A 21,249-nucleotide genomic window follows, 5' to 3' on the forward strand; every position below is an offset into this window, starting at 1 on the left:
TAGATAAAAACACAGAGAATCCATCTTTGGTGAAAAGATGTAGCATTAACATAGGATATATATTTTTTTTCTTCAAATATATATATTTGAAGAATATATAAAATTTCAAATCAAATATATATATATATTTCAAATCAAATATATATATATTTGAAAAATATATATATTTTTTCTTCAAAAAATAGGATATATATAGATATATATATATCTATATATATATAGATATATATCCTATTTTTTGAAGAAAAAAAGAGAAAGTAAAATGGTCTGCTGTGGGTTTTTTTTTTTTTTGTTAAATTTTGTTTTCTGGTTAGCCTTTGCCAGATTAAAGAAGTTCTCCTCTATTTACTTTGCTAAAAGATCATGAGGTCGTTACTCTTTTTATAATGAATGAATGCTGAATTTTTGTAAATATTATTTCTGCTTCTACTAAGGTGAACACATTGTTTTATTTTTTAATCAGTTGAGATATTGACTTACATTGTTTGATTTTTAATGTCCAATGAAACTTGCATTCCCTGAGATACATCAAATTTGTTCAAGATATATTTTCCTATTCATGTATTTTCTGATTTTGGCTTGCAATTATTTTTGAGAATTTTTACACCTATGTTTTATATGAAATTGGCTAGTAATTCTCCTTTCTTATCAGAGTTGAGTGTCAAGGTTTTCCAGTCTCATGAAATGAGGTAAGCTTTCTTGTTCTATTTTCTAGAAGATCTTCTATAATATTAAAAATATTCCTTTCTTATTTGTTCAGTTATAAAAAAGTTAAGTTGTCATGACCTTGGGGTTTACTTGTAGAAAAATATTGATGGCATTCAATATTTTAAAAAATATAGAATACTCATTTAATTTTTTATTCCAGTCAGTTCTGACAAGTTGTTCATTTCATATCTATTTTCAAATGTATTGCTATTAGATTGTTTATAATATTTCTTTATATGGTCTATTTAAACTCTATTCCACCTGTAGTCAACCACTCTTTTTCATTGCTAATATTTATACCTTTTCTCTCTTTTTTGTCTCTTCATAAGTAGCCACTGTTTTGTCAATTGTACTATTCATTTCAAAGAAACATTTTTTTGCCTTTGTTGAACTTTTTGTTGCATGTATGTTTTCTACTTATTTTTCTCCATTTTTATGCTTATGTATTTATTTTGAGAGAGAAAGAGAGAACCTGAGCTGGGGGAGGGGCAGAAGGAGAAGAGAGAGAGAATCCCAAGCAGGCTCCCTGCTCAGTGCTGAGCCCAACAAGGCCCAGTCTCACACACCCTGAGATCATGACCTGAGCCAAAATCAAGAGTCAGATGCTTAGCCGAATGAACCATCCTGGTGCCCCTGTTTATTTTTCTCTTAAAGTTTTCTTCTGTCTACTTTTTGGATCTGTTTTGCAACCTTTTGAAGTAATACTTGATTTCTAAGTTATACATTTAAAATTATAAATTTCTCAAAATGCTGCTTTAGTTATTTCAAATAAGATTTGGTATGCATTATTTTGTTATCCATTAAAACATTTTTAAATTTTTTTTTTTGAGAAGGAGAAAGAGAGAGAGTGGAGGAAGGACAGAGAGAGAGGGAAAGAGAATCCTAAGTAGTCTCCATGCCCAGCGCAGAGCCCAACATTGGCTCTATCTGTTAGATCATGACCCGAGCAGAAATCAAAAGTTGGACATTTAACCAACTGAGCCACCCTGGTGCCCCTAAAATGTTTTTCTTAATACATTCATGTTCTTTGTAATATCCAAACATATGGAGGATATATTATTTATAGTTTGCCACTGATTTATAATATAATTTGTACTGTATTCAAAAAATATACTTTGATTTCACTGTTGAAGGTTTTTGTGATTTGCTTTTTTGGACTAGTATGTTTGTATGCCATATTTACAGTGTTTGCAAATGTACTTTGTCGGTTTGAAAAATAATGTATAATCTAGAGTTCTTAGGTATAGTGGTCTGATTTGTCCATTAGGTCAAAATGATTCATTATAATTGTTCAAGTCTTCTAAATCCTAACTTTTTTGGTCTATTTTTTACTTTTTAAAACTTAATATCTATTTTTATAGAAGATTATCTTATTTTTCTAATGAAATAATTTGTATCTACTTTAGAGATACTTTACTGATTTCCAAAGGAAGTTGAGCAAAGCAGGTAATTACAGAAAGAACACAAGTCACCTATCTTCCCATGTACTTATTCCACCAAGCTATAAACTATTTTTATAGAGCAGATTTAGGTTACTGATGAGTGAATGTATTTGAATCTATTCAAACAGTTTCTTCCAACTTCTCTTTCTGCCCTACCAGAAAAGTTTACTTACCTCATAGCCGTAAGAGAATTTCTTTAAAATACAGGATACATTGTTCATTTGAATTTCAGATAATGAATAATGTTTTACCATAAGTACATCCCATATAATATTGGGGACCTATTTATTCTTTAAATGTATCCATTGTTTATCTGAATTTGAAATTTAACTGGGTAGCCTGTGGTTTTTACTTGTTAAATCTAGAAGTTCCTCCTCTGCCCAAAACTTCCAAATGGCCTCCCTCCTCTCAGGGAGTAAAAGCCAAAGTAAAAACCATTGTGGACATGGGAATCCATGCTCTGACCTTGGACTAACTCTTGGGTCTCGCTGTCTATAATAACATCCCAGTGTTATTCCAAAATATCCACATTGCCCTTCTTGCTATACCTGGACTACATCAAACACACTTCTGCCCCAGGGCCATTCTCACTTTCTTCAGGTGCCTGTGAAAATGGGTCACTTTTTGAGAGAGCTCCTCCCTGACCAGCTTATATAAAATAGCAATCATTTCCATATTCCATGCCCTCACTCTCTTATCTTTCTTTCAGATACTTATCACCATCTGATGTTATCTAATTATTTTGCTGCCTCCCTTCCAATTAGATTTAGGCTCTATGAGGTCAAAGACTTTGTTTTGTTCACACTTGTATATACAAGGCCTAGAACTACACCGACATGTAGTAGGGGCTCAATACATTTTTGCAGATGGAATAAATGGAATAAAAAATTGTGTATCCATAAAGTAACATAATGTTTGCCATTTATAGTATTTTTTCCAGTGTACCATCACTCTAAGCATTGTATACACAACTCAAAGGGATTTTACTAAGAGAATTAAGGTGATTTAAATGATTGTTCAACCAAAATTATATTTAATCTTCAACTGGAAAAAGTAATACTTATTTAGATGGGGAAACAGCATTTATTTTCATGTCTTCTTATAATTTATTTAAAATTAAGCAAATAAGTAAGAGACATTGAAGTTAATGACACTATCATTCTACTAGATATAGTGTTGAAAGCAATTAAGATTTTTTAAATAAATTTTAAATACACTCACTTATAATTTTAAATTTATTCATGCAATTATTTTGATTCGTCAATATTTTTACATCAACTTCTATGTTTTTAAAAAATCTGATTACAAGTTCTTTTTAAAAATCAACATATTATAGAGTATCATAGTAAGGTCAGAGATGCATATAAACCTATCCTCACAAATGATGAAAACTAGCCTCATAAGTCCAGTGACACTTAACGATTGTACTTTAAGAAGATATTCTGAGACTGGGTTGGAGTTCCAAGTAACAGCTCATTCAGTTCACCCTCACCTGCTAAGGCATAGTATCTAAAGAATAATATAATGCCAACCAAAAGTGGTTGTGCCCAGTGGCTTATAACTTCAGCTATACACTGTGACAACCCACTACATAAATAGTCAGACCATCGAGTTTACATAGCCACCAACAAAGGCCTGCACTTCCCTCAAAGTGAATTCTGTTAAGAATTTGGATAATTTTCTTTCCAGAAGACATGACTTAGAAGCTTCCCATCCTATTACAGATGTCCCAAGAATATTGGGGGAAAGAGGTCCTGATCTCAATTACTTTCCTCCTAAGAGGCTCCTTGACCATGTTCCAAAGGTGATCATAATTTAGTGTTTAGTGTTTAGCATGGCAATCCAAGAATTCTATTCTCTACAGAAATGAGTGTTTACTTGCTTTACATTTGCACAACCAGAAAAACGGCCGTTCAAGGAATTATTCTGTAAGGAAAGTGTGGGCTATGCACCAATCTGGTCTTTATGGAGAAACAGTGCCTCTTCCCAGGTGCTCTGTCACATCATCATGAAAGTATAAGAAAGAAAACATGGAAACACAGCTTCATTAAAAGAAAAAAATTGCTACTACATTCTGATTTCTTTTTTTTTTCATTAAACATTTTTTTTAACATTTATTCATCTTTGAGAGACAGAGAGAGAGAGAGAGAGCATGAGTGGGGGAGGAGCAGAGAGAGAAGGAGACACAGAATCTGAAACAGGCTCCAGGCTCTGAGCTGTCAGCACAGAGGCCAATGCGGGACCCAAACTTACTGACTGTGAGATCATGACCTGAGCCGAAGTCGGACACTTAACAGACTGAGCCACCCAGGCACCCCCACATTTTGATTTCTTAATTCAAATGTTGTTAACATTTACTCTAACACTTGGTTTAAAATATGACTTTGTAATTAAGATTAAAGTTTAGATATGACCTATTTGCAGAGACTATAATTTGTTGTCAATATTTCTACAGCTTTTGGGTAATCTATCATATTATTAAAATGCTTCACACACAATGAAGGAGAAAAAAATATTGCCTAGTTAGCACTACAAGACTCTTCTCAAACATAACTAATATTTATTTTGAACAAAATTGCTATAGAAAACTAAGTTGTATGAGATTTTATATGATCTCTACAACTACTAGGCAGTATCATACTGTGGAATGACTATATTTTATTTCATCTGCGACACTATTCTTTTTGGTGGAAAAGATCTCTTAATTATTCTGATTTTAACATTTACCCTGTGGCTTAAATTCTAATAATATTTCTGAAGGTATAAATAAAATAGTTTAGTTCAAGATAGGAGCAATAATCATTCCCAAGTTCTCTCTCATAATGGTTCATTGCAGGGAGAATGCACAAAAAAATAGGAGGCAAGGACATTTTCCAGGAATTACAGCTGCAGGCTGTACTAATAACCTGGGTTCGGGTATCAAATTGACATTTCTGCTCTAGTGACAGCTCCATCGTAACCACTCAGCTCTGCCCTCTGTCTGTCTCTTTATTTCTCCTCCTCCGCTCAGTACTGATTCTACTGCCTCTGTTTCTACGCTTTCTCTCTGGGTATTACATTTAAAACTCCCAAACAGAGAGAATGTGATTGAATTGTTTTGTCACTATCAAATCGAGATCATCCCTGTCAGGTGCATTTGCTTGTTTGGTTTTTGCCTTCCCTTTTAACAAGGGATGCTCTTCATTCCAGTCTAAGATGGCCTTTTGTTTAAGAGGCTGATTCCTGCTTCAGTTACTTATGGAATCAGAGTCAAATGTCAAATCAAAGGGCTGTGAGGGTGAGTTATTTAGAGTTTCCTAGTCTGTTTAGTACTCTAGATATATTTAGCCATAAGCATGGAAGAAATACATTATTTTGGATATATTTTCAATTAAATAATTAATGCTTATGAAGAATCTAACAATAACGTACAAATCCTTACCTGACTGAAAACGGCATGTTCTTCTAGTAATTGTTACTCCTGCGGCCCTCTTAGAAAGCATTACCAGTGCAAATGCACGTTATCTACATGTGTTCTTTCACTTAAAAAAATGTTTTTAAGTGTTTCTTTATGAATTGGCTCTCTTTTTCATTTTGTTTTCATCTTAAAAACTTTAATAAAAAAATTAAAAACGTCATCACTTAGATTTTGTGGAATGTTTGCCAGGGTCATAGCTCATATTTATTTACAATAATGCTATAATTGTAACAAACCAAATATCTTGTAATAGACATAGGCATTCATTGATTGGCATTTACATAAAACTAAAGGTTAATTTATTAGAATTTTTAGAAAGAAGATACAGAAAATGAATTTGTCAAATAAGTATTCCCCCAATATCAAAATTTCATACTGATATTATAACAATTATAATTCTGACACAATGGTTGCCTTATTCCTGAAAGAAAAGGGAAACTTAGCAGATGGAGTAGACGCTGACTGAGCCTGGGAAAACCAGGCAGATAGGAGTCTCTCGGATCCCCCTCTGCCTAATGCCCCAGGTGTTACTTCCATGCTACCTTGGCCATTTCACAGAGAGATCAAGACTTCTTCCACACTGACATTGGCACAAATTCAGCAAAGGTCCCACTGCTCTGGAAATCCCAAACAAATGTAAGGGGTTTTAATGACCCCCTGAGAAGAATTTTGACCCCAGGAGAGGGCAAGGCACAGAAAGATATCTTTTCAGCACCTAGCTATGACTATACACTAGTCTCACTAAATTGTGCCAAACCTGCCACTCGAAATCCAGGAGAGACTGTATGACCACTTGTAGGTTCACTCTATCGTTTGTAGTCCTCCCGGCTTCAACTTTGAGCTCAGCAAGTATTTTTATTTTTCAAAAAGGCAGACTTATGCATAAAACGGTAGCTCATAAGACTAACTTTTCACTACCGACCTGTAAAAAGTTTAATTTGAAATTCAAAAGTGATCTGTGATATTTTTTGCTCCATGCTGTATTTGTTTCCCCTGAGGCAACAACTGCTACTGCCTTTGTAAATCATGGGAAGGTGAACATCTAAAAAATTTACAAAGAAGCATCTTTGTTAAATGCTTTCCTGTATTATTTGGCTCCACTAGTCTCAGTAGTTGTAAACAACAAAAGGCAGGAATACAAGATATTCATAAATAATTCTTCGTATAGAGTAAAAGTAGTGGCAAACTTCAACGAAAGTTTGGTCCAATAATTTTGTGACCTTAGTGTGAAACAACTATTATTTTATTTTGCATACATTTTGTACAAACTAAAAACAAAAACCTGGAATGCAACCTGCCACACTAGAATCTTAGTTCAGTCTATTTTCTAAAAGAATTTAAATTCGAGATTTTTGACTTTGGAACAAACCTAACTATTAAAAGAAAAATACTGTGCTAGACACTATGTCTAAAGACACGACGCTCCTGAAAGGTAAATAAGGCAAGCACAGGAATAAGTATAATAACATAAAAAGTTAAAATAATTGTGAAAGTTAATAAAAAGAACCATATCATTGTAGAGAAAGGAGTAGTAGTTACGAGAGGCCTCTTGCTAAACCAGACTCTAATACAGGAGATGTGATTTTAATAAGCTGGCTGCTTCTTTAAATACCTTCAGAGAATTTCCCTGACTTCCCTGTGAAGAAGGGGACTTTACTCATTATGTAGGGTAGCCAATCTCATGCCTGCCCAGTCATGAGAATTATTAGAATTTTTTGACATGGCATCTTAAGGTAACCTTTGATAGATACACTATAAAGTAAGAACTCCTTGGTCTTACCCGCTTTAAAAAATCCTGAAGGTGTCCGTGAGCATTTAACATATAACAAAATATCCTTCACCTGAGAGTACTTCAGTTTAATAAGCCAACACCGGAAAAGCGTGAGTCATGGAGTTCCTGAGAGAATCTGCGTAGGACAACAAGGAAAGTATATGTTAGCGCTGTCTTCACACTTGCCCTGTATTATGCAAGCTTTTAGCATGCTTGATATTTTATAATGTCAGAGAATACAAGGAGATTCCACTTACTATCCCCAATGAGAGGAGACAAGTTATAATTGATACACTGCCCTGAGTGTACGGGGGAGCGTTTCGTTTCAGGTAGAAAAATAACAGCCGGTTGTATCCATAGAGGCTGTCCATTAACCAAGCTCTTCCCCCACTTCCTTCCAGCCAGTTCCATAGTTCTGTGTGGACCTTTCAAATACATGCAAAGAAACATCTCACCAGAAGACTTTTTTTGTTAGAAGACTAAGAAAACCCATGCTTTAAAATGTCTTTGCACAGAGGTGACTGGGTGGCTCGGTTGGTTAGGCGCCTGGCTCTTGATTTTGGCTCAGGTCATGATCTCATGTGAGACTGAATCCCCTTTTTGGCTCATTGCTGGGCGTGGTGCCTGATTAAGATTCTGTCTTCCTCTGCCTCTGTGCCGACCCGACTGGTGCGCTCTCTCTCTCTTTCTCGCAAAACAAACAAAAAAAGTCTCTGCACAATAGAATACTTTTTTAAATGTTTATTTATTTTTGAGAGAGAGACAGTGCATGCACAAATGGGGAAGGGGCAGAGAGAGAGAGAGAGAGAGACGGTCTGAAGCAGGCTCCGCGCTGACAGCAGAGATCCCACATGGGGCTCGAACTCCGGAGCTGTGAGATCATGACCCAGGCCAAAGTCAGACACTTAACAGACTGAGCCATCCAGACACCCTACAATAGAATAATTTTTAAACAAATAAAAATATAATGTACACTGGGCCAGCACTAGCACAGTACATCTATTGTTAAAATTACATCATTGAATTTTAATTTATTCTCCACCCTAGTGAACTATGGGCTCCTTGAGGAAAAGAACAGTCCTTTATCTAACCTCTTTGTCTAACAGCCCGTAACATCATCTCCATCATGTAGGTTTTCCATATGCTAAGAAACCTCAGGAACCTATAAAAAACCTATTTAACCTATAATTGTGAACATTGACATTCTCAGCCCAAAACTACCAAAAATTAATGTAGCAAGAGCAGGAGTTAAAACAACAGGAAACAAAAGAAAAAGAAAAAGAAAATTTTTTAAAATAAATCTTTATTAATGTATTAGTGCTTGATTATCTACCTATTAGAAAATGATATAAACATAATTTGTAGGATAATTTGAATTGATAGTTTCATCATATAGAAGACTATTATTGACTAATGATAAGGACAATATTTAACCTTATTTTAAAGTTTAGATTTGTCCTGTTTTTGGCTGTTGATATATATTGGCAATCCTAAACCATGTGACTATGATTCAGATAACATTGTGCTTTATTTTAAAGATAGAAAGAGAAATGTAATGGTTAAAGGGATCCACAAGTATAATTAAGGCATGCTAAACTGGTTACTTTTCTAAATCACTTTAAGGGAAGTGAAGCAACTTAGATGAGCAAGGCACTATTTTACACGATGCATTCCTCAGCTCAGACATCCCATGTGTGACAAAAATCATCACAGATACTAACTAGAGTAACACAGGCACCATGGCAGGACAGCTGAGATTAGAATTGGCTTAGTAACATTCCTGATGGCAAGGCACTAGAGGAAGTGATTTTTTCGTATGTCACCTGCAAAACAACGCATATGACACCAATTAGCGTTCAGCATTTCAAAAATAAAGCATCTCTTTTTTGTTTTATTTATTTTTGAGGGAGTGTGAGCAGGGGAGGGGTAGGGAGAGAGGGGAACAGAGGATCCAAAGCCGGCTCTGCACTGATAGCAGTAAGCTCGATGCGGGGCTTGAACTCACAAACCCCCGTGACAATGACCTGAGCCAAAGTCAGACACTCAACCAACTCAGCCACCCAGGTGCCCCCAACAAAGTATCTTTTTAAATATTTGAGTAATTTCTACATATTCTATGTTTTATCCAATGCCTTTCATTTAAATTTCAATTTTATTCCAGGAGTTAAAATCACTGACTCGGAAATAAGCTCCATGAAGGCCGGGACATTTTGCCTTGTACAGCAGTGTATCCACTACCTACACAGTTTATGACACATAATAATCCACAGTTCACCAATGATTATTTTTAATATAAAAAACATTAGGGCATGGGTAATTGAAGATTCCTAAAGGCTTGAAAAAAATCCTAGGTCAACACTCTTGCAAAAATATGGTTTATAATGTTTGCATTAGATATATATCATGCCACAAAAATACGACAAAATAATGTATCTTATATATTAAATCGATATTACTTATACTTCATGGTGTATATCCTATAACTAACAATGCATATCTTAATGGTTATGTATTTCTGCCAATAATTTGTTCTAAACTATACCCTGAATAAAAACTTAGCTTCAAAGAATAGTAGTTAAAGTAACTTCTAAAAGTCCTAAAGATCTCAACTTGTATTTTGCCTTATTTTAAGCAAATATAAATAAATATATATAGTCATTCAAAACATAACACAGAAAAAGTAATTTTTCTGACATATATGAAATCAGTGAATGAGTCTAAAGCAGTTCATTTCATTCTGCAACAAATTGAAGAAAACCAAACTGGCATAAACAGTAATTAAATTTCAGGCACTGTTCTGCAATGCATGTTCAGCTTCTGAAGAATAAGCAGCTGCTTGTAAAATGTGGCAATCTCTTCCTCTTAAAAGAGGAACAGCAAACCTCTTGAAAAGCAGAGAGTCCCACAAATGGAAGACTTTTTAAAAAATCTATGGATGAATAATAAACTTTCATTTGAACAAGTAGAAAACTGTGATACAGCCCTCTGCATGAATGTTATAGAATGTTAGCATTTCCATTAATTTCTTCTTATAAATTGTCAGGTTGAACACAAATCATTCAACTATTTTAGAAACTGTAAACTCTACATTTTATGCTATCTATAATCTCAGAAGGACACAATATTTAACATCAAATCGAAAGCCATCCCTAACACAGCTCAATAGGTAATGCTCACATGTATTTAAACCTATTTTCAGATTAAATCTGCTGCAATGGCTTTCAAATAAAGTACCATATCTGAAACCCCAGCACATCTTTTATTTGAACCCAAACTACTTCAAACTGAGTCACTTCTCCCTGATTAAAGCCTTGGCAACCACCACTGAGAGCTTGCTTTTAACATGTCAATTCATAGACTCCAAGAATTCTACTTTTTGTAATAAAGTTCACTCAAAGTTTGACAAATAATTGCAGATGTCAATTCAGGGGAGAGATGAAACCAAGAAGACCTATTTAAGGATGGTCACCTTTTTTCATATTTTCCACCTCTGCTGGAAAATTTGCAGATGAACAATAATGACAAAATGGAGTTTCTCAAACTGGATTTGACTTCTGCTCGCCAGAAAAAGTCCAGAGGTCACCACCAAGCACAGTCCTTCTCCAGCACAGCATATGCTTCTCAAAGAGTTTCTAGTGTTTTCTTTTTTGTAGAAACTACACTAACTTCCACCATCATTTTAAAATGCAGGTAACTGGGGCGCCTGGGTGGCGCAGTCGGTTGAGCGTCCGACTTCAGCCAGGTCACGATCTCGCGGTCCGCGAGTTCGAGCCCCGCGTCGGGCTCTGGGCTGATGGCTTGGAGCCTGGAGCCTGTTTCCGATTCTGTGTCTCCCTCTCTCTCTGCCCCTCCCCCGTTCATGCTCTGTCTCTCTCTGTCCCAAAAATAAATAAATGTAAAAAAAAAAAGTTTTTTAAATAAATAAATAAGATTTTAAGGGGCGCCTGGGTGGCGCAGTTGGTTAAGCGTCCGACTTCAGCCAGGTCACGATCTCGCGGTCCGCGAGTTCGAGCCCCGCGTCGGGCTCTGGGCTGATGGCTTGGAGCCTGGAGCCTGTTTCCGATTCTGTGTCTCCCTCTCTCTCTGCCCCTCCCCCGTTCATGCTCTGTCTCTCTCTGTCCCAAAAATAAATAAACGTTGAAAAAAAAAATTAAAAAAAAAATTAAATGCAGGTAACAGAACAGAGTGAGGAAATAAGAGCTCTAAAATTGCTTAAAATTCAGCATGCAAACCTAAACGCTTGACTCAGGAGGATTCCTTATGATGGTTATTCAAAATTTATTTACTTGTTATTTATACACCATGAATAACTGATTTCTTGTAAGGAGAAAACACACAAAAGTTTAAATAGGGCGTTTTATAAAATCAGAAATACCAACCACAAGGACAGAAATGGATAAATACAGTTTTTCCATGGTAACACAATTTAGATCCAAATGATAGCCTATTATCAAAAGAGTGTCAGTTCTGTTTAGTATATTTTATTTAAGAAAACAAGGAGGCATGCATTCAATGATTTAGAAATATTTCCAAAAGGGTCTAATTTTTATATTATTATCAATGGAAAATAAATGTATTTTTAAAAAAAACAGTAGACAAAAATGCTACTTCATCCTTAATATTGCTTTTTAAACGAGAAGAGATTCCCCGTGGGAGATTTCTGGTTGGAAAAGCTTGGTTTCTTAAGTAGCCTCCCAGACACTTAGGGCATGAAGAAAATTGCTTCAGTGCATTTGAATCAGACTTAGAAGAAAAACTAATATCAATAACATGTTCCCCCCTGAGGTAAGTAATTTAGTCATTAGTCCACAATAAAGCAGGCAGATTTCTACCCACTTTGTGGAAGCACTTACACCAAGAAATGAATAATTTCTTACAAAAAATATGTATCTTTGGTGTAATTGGGAATTTATATAAAGAAATGAGATTCAAACAAGTATAACTCAAGTTGTGATTAAGTTACGTAATACAATTTCTGGTTTAAATAGATTTAGTTATAATATAAAGAGAAAAAAAATCCTTTCTTCCCACTTCCTACCTCCACCTGTCATTACAACCTCTACTCCCCAGTTTAGTTCTATAATGAATATAGAAATTCAAAACATAAGTGTTCCTTTATATGACTATGCTAGGACTTTAAATTTTAAGCAATTTATGGATAAATTTATGAACAAGTGAATTTCAAAACTTACTTAGAACCCAGAAAGGAAGAATCAATGACTTTCAGTTCATTACATTTGCTCTATCACAAATATTTTTTGCTCTTAAAAATGTCCGGTACAGGAAATAAAGTACTGCCTTTTCCCTTTCCAAAAACATTACACAAATTTTAGCCAAGATATTTTGTTGAGTGACTTTGTATCCAGAATAGATAAAAGTGAGAACCAGTTATTGGCAAGTACTTAACAATATTTTTTTGTTTCTTTCAGTTCTTTTTTTAAAGTTTATATTTAAATTCTAGTTAGTTAAGATATAGTGCAATATTGGCTTCAGGAGTAGAATTTAATGTTTTGCCACTTACATATAACACCCAATGCTCTCTCTTTCATTTCTTATAGAAATGTGATTGGGGAAAGGACAGTGAAAAGAACAAAGATCTAACCAATAATCTCCATAAATTTCTTTGTCACATCAGGTATACTTTTTGGAGGAAAAAACTCACCACTTATATAGAGCTAACCCTTTAAAATACAAGGATATCAGAACTAATTGTCTCACAATCTCCTGATATCTCAAAAGAGAGAAGTAATAATATCAGGATTATTCACTGTTGTGGGGTATATTTTCTGTTTATCCAAAGAAGAATATTTGTAACTATCTGTTCTTGAATTTTCTTTGGGAAGCAAATGTTCCAAGTGAGATGATTATGTTTTGTACGTATTGAAGAAAAGAAGATTCTGCATTGCTTTAAAAATTCAATGTAACCTAAGTAACAATAACTTAAGAAAAACACATTCTAAAGTGAAAATAGCTTTTGACCTTATACAACAATGTCAGATTTTCAGTATCAGGAAGAGATCATTATTCTCAGCATGGTGCCATATATGTTGCAAAAGTGCAAAAAAAAAATTCTAAAGAATTTTTTTGTAGAAAGCAATTTTGTCATATTATGTGCTTACCAAATTATCCCTTTGGGATGAAAAACCTTTGGCTTTTGAGTTAACTCTTGGTTCACTTGGATCAAAATTGAATGTGAAAAACAGTGAAGAATAATAACATAACTTCATAAAATGTTGTATAGCTCAAATGAGTTTTCTGTGTGTGGAAAGTGTCTTTAAAAAACATTATAAAGGGGCGCCTGGGTGGCTCAGTTGGTTGGGTGACCCACTTCGGCTTGGGTCATGATCTTCCAGTTTGTGGATTCAAGCCCCGCGTTGGGCTCTGTGCTGACAGCTCAGAGCCTGGAGCCTGCTTCAGATTCTGTGTCTCCCCCTCTCTCTGCCCCTCCTCTGCTCATGCTGTGTCTCTCTGTCTTTCAATAATAAATAAATGTTAAAAAAATTTTTTAAAACATTATAAAAAAAGCTTCAATTTATGATGATGATCAGTCATAATGATAAATAAAAGAGTCTGCTTCAAGATTTTACTATTGCAAGACAACACAATTTTTCAGAAATTTAGGAGTCACAAGATTATCTGAAAATACCTAGATGTTTAACGTGAACAATTCATTTCACTACGACCATCACGCAAAGATCAGACTCCCCAAAACTGGCAATATGAATTAAATAACATGTAATACAAAATAAACATAGTAAGATATATATCAAGTATGGTAACATAACTTTCAAGGCTTTTGTTTATGTTGCAGTAATAAAGAAACAATTTAGACAAAATGTAAATATAAAAATTTATATCTCAGGAGGATTCACTGCAATGTTGTATTTAAACACTAATACAATGTTTAATAGTATTAATAACATAATATTCTAATTTTCCTAGATTAAAGAGGCCCTTAAGAGTAAACATTTACCCTTATACATTAGGTCCTGGAATTTGTGGGCTCTTTGATCTTGCACGCAGTCTTCCATATTAAGTGCATATTGATTTAGGCAGTAATCACATTTTTTTTTAAATGTGTTTGATGACACGCGTATTTGTGTGGAAGGAAGCCCCTAAAATGCCCCCCAATGATCCCAGTCTGCTGGTATTTTTAAAAAAAATTTTAATGTTTTACTTTATTTTTGAGAGAGAGAGAGAGACAAAGCCCAAGTGGGGAGGGGAACAGAAAGAGAAAGATGCAGAATCTGAGCTGTCAGCACAGAGCCTGACGTGGGACATGAACCCAGAAACTTGGAGATCATGACCTGAGCCAAAGTCAGATATTTAACCAACTAAGCAAGCCACCCAGGCGCCCCCTAGTCTGCTGGTATTCATTTGAGCCCTTTTGTAATACCTTCCCCTTAGTACAGGATATATATATTGACTTGTTTCTGAAGAACAAAACATAGCAACAGAAATAATAAGATGTCTCTTCTGAGATCACTACAAAAAGACTATGGCTTCTATCTTAGGTGCTCTCTCTCTTACCCTTGCTTGCTTGCTTGCTCTGAAGGATGGCAGCTGCCAAGCTGTGGGTTTCCTTGTGGAGTGGGCTGCTGTGGGGAGTCAGAAGATTTAATTACAGATCAAGATGGAGCTGAGAAAACTGGACCACAAGACGGCAGTGTTACATAATGAGTCTTTAGGGCCAGTGCCTAGACTGAGTTGCAGGGTGAGGGGATGTCCCTCAGGACAGGTGACCTTCCAGAGACAGAAGCGGAGCCATAGCCCAGAAAGAGAGGAGGACAAGAGAACTTCAGGATGAACTCTAGAAAATCAGAATGGGTCCTTAGGTATCTAGGTGAGGCCACTGAGCAGCAAAGTAGGGAGACTGGGTCAGAAAGCTCCAAAGGCCAGCAGTGGTTTAGGGATTTTACAGTCACAGGGTCTGTCTTAAATATGGCTAGCAGATATTGGGTGCAATTTCATGAGATATGCCAAAGAGGAAGTCTCTAAATTGCTAACCAGCAGGCTGATTTGAGTTCTATTTAAGGAAATTGGTTGTGTAAGAATTTTAGTTTTGTGCCAATGGATTTTGAGCCAATGGTCATAGCCTTCTGTGAAGAAGTAAACAATTATCAGGCCAATATGTAAGGGCAACTTTTGGCATTTTTATTATGTTAACACCCACTTGATATGGAACTGGGTTTTTCAGCCAACAGCCAGAGGGTATTTGACGCCTGCCAACAGCCACCTGGGTGAGCTTGGAGGCAGATCAATTCCCCATGCAAGCCTTGAGATAACTTGAGTCCCAGTGAGCAATGTGATTATGGTGTGAGACCTTGAGCCAAAGATGCCCAGGTGAGCCATGCCTAGATGCCAGATCCATGAAGCCTGTAAGATTTTAAAAGGTGGTTGTTTGAAACCACTAAGTTTTAGAGTAATTTGTTTCCCAATTACATGATTATTATAAAAGGGATAATCCTATGCTTTCTTCACCTAGAGCACTTTGAGATCTATATTGCTTATTTATATTTAAAACAAAAAAATAACACAAACAAAAACAGTTGAATCCCACTTTTCCAAGTTGGAATGGATATTCACTCAACAAATGTACTAAAATAAATGCTCATTATACATATGCAATTTTATAATTTCAGTAAAATGGGCTGAAAACAAAATGCCTTTTTATTACGTATTTATTAGAATAATAATAAATCTTTTAATAGGGAAGCTTAAAAATACATAATAGATCCATTAAGGTAGAAACTTATTCCCTTGTCCAACAGATTCTAAAATCACTATCTTGAAAGTGGGTAGGGTTTCATCTAAACAGAGAAATAGGGACCAGTTTCCTTTTATCACTGCCACATTCAGTAAACTGTCAAAGTCACCAACCCCATTTACATCAAGTTTGCATAAGGTGGGGAAAATGGAGGAAAAAAACGTGGGGAACTATCTATTTCTTAATCATACTGGCCTAAAATGCTATATATCACTTCAACCCTTATTCACTTGGTAAGATCTGCCACACTGTCAGATCTAAATGGAAAGCGGGCCTGGAAAATACAAGCCTTAGTGAGGCATCCAATTCTCAGACAATATACTATTGCCAGGAAAGCACACATCTTTGGCCTGCCCTTGTGGGTACGTATATTTCCACATAATGAAGGGAACATACTTGCCCCCACCAAGAGTAACAACACAAAGCATAGCATGATTTAAACTGAGTGCAAAAAATGTTACACTTCGTGCTCATATGCTTGACGACAAAGGAATGAAACTATTTCACTAATAGAAATATGAAGCAAGATGTTTGGGCTAATCTTCACTTTTTCATTCAACTTCTAATATTCAGATATTCCTATATTTCTTTCTAAGAATTTGTATTATTCTCATTTTGTGTGTGTGTTTTAAGCACTTTAAATCAAGACAGGAAAATGACAATGAAATCAGATGCATGATTTTAGAAATGGGCCAGAACAGGGGCACCTGGGTGGCTCAGTCCGTTAAGCATTTTCAGCTCAGGTTATGATCTGATGGTTGATGAGTTTGAGCCCCATGTTGAGCCCTGCACTGATAGCACAAAGCTTCCTTGGGATTCTCTCTCTCTCCCTGTCTCTCTGCCCCTCCACTGCTCATTCATGTATTCTCTCTCTCTCTCAAAATAAATAAATAAGCTTAAGAAGGAACGAAATGGGCCAAAACAGAAAGCAGTAAATACCTAATTAATAATGATGATTAAACAGATTTTTTTTTTTAGCATTTAATGCACATATAGTTGGGTCGTCAATATAATAGAATTTAAATTTCAGTTACACTACTTTTTAGATGTGGAGTTCTAATCTCATTACAAGCTTGCAGTTCCAAGAAAACATATTCAAAATGAATCTTAAAATTAACACTCTACACTCATCACTCCAGGCCCAGATAAACTCATTGAGGAATATTCTGTAACATTTAAGGAACAACATCAATTATACAGAAAATAGGTGAGGAGGGATGACTTAACAACCCATATTATCAGGCCAGCATTGTTCTTATAACAAATTCAGTTAAAAATGCTATAAGAAAAGAACATAGATGCAAAAATGCTTAACAAAATAGTAGCATATCAAATCCAAAAACACATAAAAAGGATAATCATGAGAACTAAGTAGGATTAATTCCAGGTATTCAAGTATGGTTCAATATTTGAAAATCAATTATTAAAATCAACCTTATTAACTAAACCTATTAACTGAATAAATAAGAAAAAAAATCATAAGATCATAATAATAGAAATTAAAAAGTATTAAAGTATTCAAACAGTTCAACATTTATTTATGATTTAAACTCTCTGAAAACTAGAAATAAAAGAGGACTCCTTTAACCAAATACAGTGCCTTCAAACCCCTATGGTCGCATACTTAAAATAAAAGACTGAATATTTTTCCCCTAGGATCTCTCAGCTACTCAACATTGTACTGAAAATCTAGCTAGTGTTATAAAGCAAAAACAAAACTATACAGATTGGAAAGGAAAAATGAAAACTATTCACAGAGAACATCATTTTCTATGAGAAATTTCCAAAAATTCTAATGGGACAAAAAAGTGAGTTCAGAATGGTAGCAAGATGCATAGTAAATATACATAAATCAAATGTATTATTTTATATCAAAAGTATGTACTGCATCAAGATGTTGGAAACTAAAAAACACTAATGAAATAGTTTACAGAAAATCTAAATAAATGGAAAGATAGATTGTGCTCATAGATTAAAATACTTAGGATTATAATGAAGGTAATTCCCCCAGCTTCAATTTTTAAGTTCAAGATAACCCCTATCAAAATGGCAGCATAAATCTTTGTAGCTATCAATTGTTGATTTTAAAATTTATGTAGAATGGCAAAGGACCTAGATGAGCCTTCTAAAAATTCTGAATAAAAACAATGAATTTGAAGAATTAACATTGCATGACCTTAAGGCTTATTATAAAACTAATTAATCAAGAGGGTGTGGTATTGGCAAAAGGCACATTTATCAAAGAAAATGAACAGAGAGCCTAGAAATAGACACACAAAATATAGTCAATTCATTTTCAACATCTGTGGAAAGACGAATTAGTGAAAAGTCACTTCAGCAAGTGGTGTTGGAACTATTGGATGTATATATGGAAAAAAAAAGAAATTAAACAGCATCTATCTCACAACTCAAACAAAAATAATTCAAAGAGGATCAGATATCTAAATGTAAAATGTAAAGCTATAAAGATTATGAAAGAAAGCAGGAGAAAATATGTATCACCTTGGGTTTGGTGATGAGCTTTTAGATACAATAAGAAAAGTATAATCCATGAAAGAAATTAATGATAAATGGGACAATGAAATTTTACAACTTTTGCTTTAAAAAGATGCTGTTAAAAAAAGATAAGCAAAAAATATTTGCAAATCACATATCTGATAAAGAACATATCCATAATAGAGTAAGAACTTTCAAACTCAACCATAAGAAAACAACTGATTTTTAAAAAAATTTTTAACTTTTATTCATTTTTTGAGAGAGAGAGAGAGAGAGAGACAGAGTGTGAGTGGGGGAGGGGCAGAGAGGGAGACACAGAATCTGAAACAGGCTCCAGGCTCTGAGCTGTCAGCACAGAGCCTGATGTGGGGCTCGAACTCATGGATTGCGAGATCATGACCCTGAGCCAAAGTAGGACAGTTAACTGACTGAGCCACCCAGGCACCCCGAACAACCCATTTCTTTAAAAGATAAATAAACAAGCAAAATTGATCAGGCACTTCACCTAAAAAGATGGATGACAAGTAATATCTTTTTTTCCATTGGGACATTATTTTTCATCAGGAAACATGAAATTAAAATCATAATGAAATATTACTACACACTTACTAGAATTGCTGACCATATCAAAGATGTTAAAAAGATGCAGAGCAACAGAAACTCTCATTAATTGCTAGTGGATATGAAAAATGGTACAGTCACATTGGAAGATAGTTTGTTAGTTTCTTATAAAGCTAAACATACATTTATCACTTGGTCTGGAAATTTCACTCCCAGTTTTTAATCCTAGTGAATTGAAAATTTATTTCATGCAAAACTCTCTACATGAATGCTTATAGCAGAGCTACTCATTATCACCAAAAAAGACAGCAACTTAGGGGGGAACATCCCTCACCATAACAACAACAGAAAGCCTCCTAAAACAAATAATTGTTATAGCAAGTTTCCAGGATACAAGGTTAATATACAAAAGTTAATTGCTTTCTTATAAACCAACATTGAATACTTGGAATTTGAAATTAAAAATTACAATATCATTTATATTAGCATCCTCTGAAAATGATTAAGTATACATTTAACATGATATACAGAAGACTGTATGAGAAAAACTACAGAACTCTAATGAAAGAAATCAAAGTGCATTTAAGTATATAGAGAAATATTCCATATACATGTATAAAAAGACTCAATATTGCTAAGATATCAGTTCTCTTGATCTATAGATTCAATGCAATCCTAATCAAATCTTAATCAAAATTCCAGCCAGTTTGTGGATATTGCGATTCTAAAGTTTATATGGAAAAACAAAAGACAATCAAAAGTATCAAGTCATTAAAAAAAAAAAAACACTGAGAAACTGTCACAGACTTGAGGAGACTAAGGAGACATCATGACTAAATGCAATGTGGTTTCTTAGATCTGATACTAGAACAGAAAAAAGGGCATTAGTGGATAAACTGGTGAAATTCAAAGGAAGTGCGGAGTGTGGGTTATAGTAATATGCCAATATCCATATTTTAGTTTTGACAAATGTACCATAGTTATGAGAAAAATTAGCATTCAGGGAAATTGGGTAAAATGTGAATAGGATCACCATACTACCTTTGCTACTTCCCTATAAACCTAAAATTATTCCTCCAAAAAATATATACTTAGAAAAAAAAGGCAGCCAGAAAAAATAAACATGCGTTACTTCAAAAACTAATTAGATTTTGTTTTGCAGTTTTCAAGAGAAACAATTAAACTTTTTGCACAGTTTTCGACAGACACAATGGAAGACAAAGACAATGTAATTACATTTTTAAAGCTCTGTGTGAAAGAAAAAATCTACTGATCTATAAATCTATAACCAATTTTAAAAATCCTTCAAAACTGAAAGTGAAATAATGACATTTTGAGGACAAAAAATCACTATAAAAATTATTAAAGACAGTTCCTCAGGCTGAGTAAAAGTAACATCGATAAAAGCACAAAATTGCTAGAAGTCAAGAACACAGAAAAAGATTAAAATGAAAACAAATATAAGAGAATATTAACGGTTTAATGAAATAATAATATTTAAAAGTAAAATATGGCAATAAGAGCACAAAGTGTGGGATGAGGGGTATATATCAAATTAAACTATTATTGAATCTTGTGGTTTTTTAAGTTGTTTTTAATCTTGTTAATTAGGGAAGTCATAAATGCACCATTGCAATCAATGTACACTATAATAAATCAATGATGCTTGTTTCAATTGACGGTAATTTTTTTAATTTATTTTTTTTAATATGAAATGTATTGTCAAATTGGTTTCCATACAACACCCAATGCTCATCTCAACAGGTGCCCTCCTCAATACCCATCACCCACCCACCCCTCCCTGCCACCCCCCCATAAACCCTCAGTTTGTTTTCAGTTTTTAAGTCTCTTATGTTTTGGCTCCCTCCCTCTCTAATCATTTTTTTCCTTCCCCTCCCCCATGATCTTCTGTTAAGTTTCTCAGGATCCACATAGGAGTGAAAACATACGGAATCTGGCCTTCTCTGTATGACTTATTTCACTTAGTATAACACTCTCCAGTTCCATTCACATTGCTACAAAAGGCCATATTTCATTCTTTCTCATT

The 21,249-nt window shown here is 34.6% G+C and overlaps 1 long non-coding RNA gene across 2 annotated transcripts in view; it reads right to left on the bottom strand.

Annotated features, from left to right (window-relative positions):
• Positions 1-239: 239 nt before the first annotated feature.
• The window catches only part of LOC113603979 (uncharacterized), a 104,310-nt gene continuing 83,300 nt past the window's right edge, over positions 240-21,249 (bottom strand). For both annotated transcript variants that reach the window (XR_008293062.1, XR_003425798.2), the window contains exons 4-5: positions 9,100-9,201; positions 240-7,514 (exon numbers count right to left, since the gene is read on the bottom strand). This is a non-coding gene — a long non-coding RNA (uncharacterized LOC113603979). The remainder of the gene's footprint in view (positions 7,515-9,099; positions 9,202-21,249) is intronic.

Source organism: Acinonyx jubatus, chromosome E4 (genome assembly GCF_027475565.1).
Source record: "Acinonyx jubatus isolate Ajub_Pintada_27869175 chromosome E4, VMU_Ajub_asm_v1.0, whole genome shotgun sequence".
NCBI lineage: Eukaryota > Metazoa > Chordata > Mammalia > Carnivora > Felidae > Acinonyx > Acinonyx jubatus.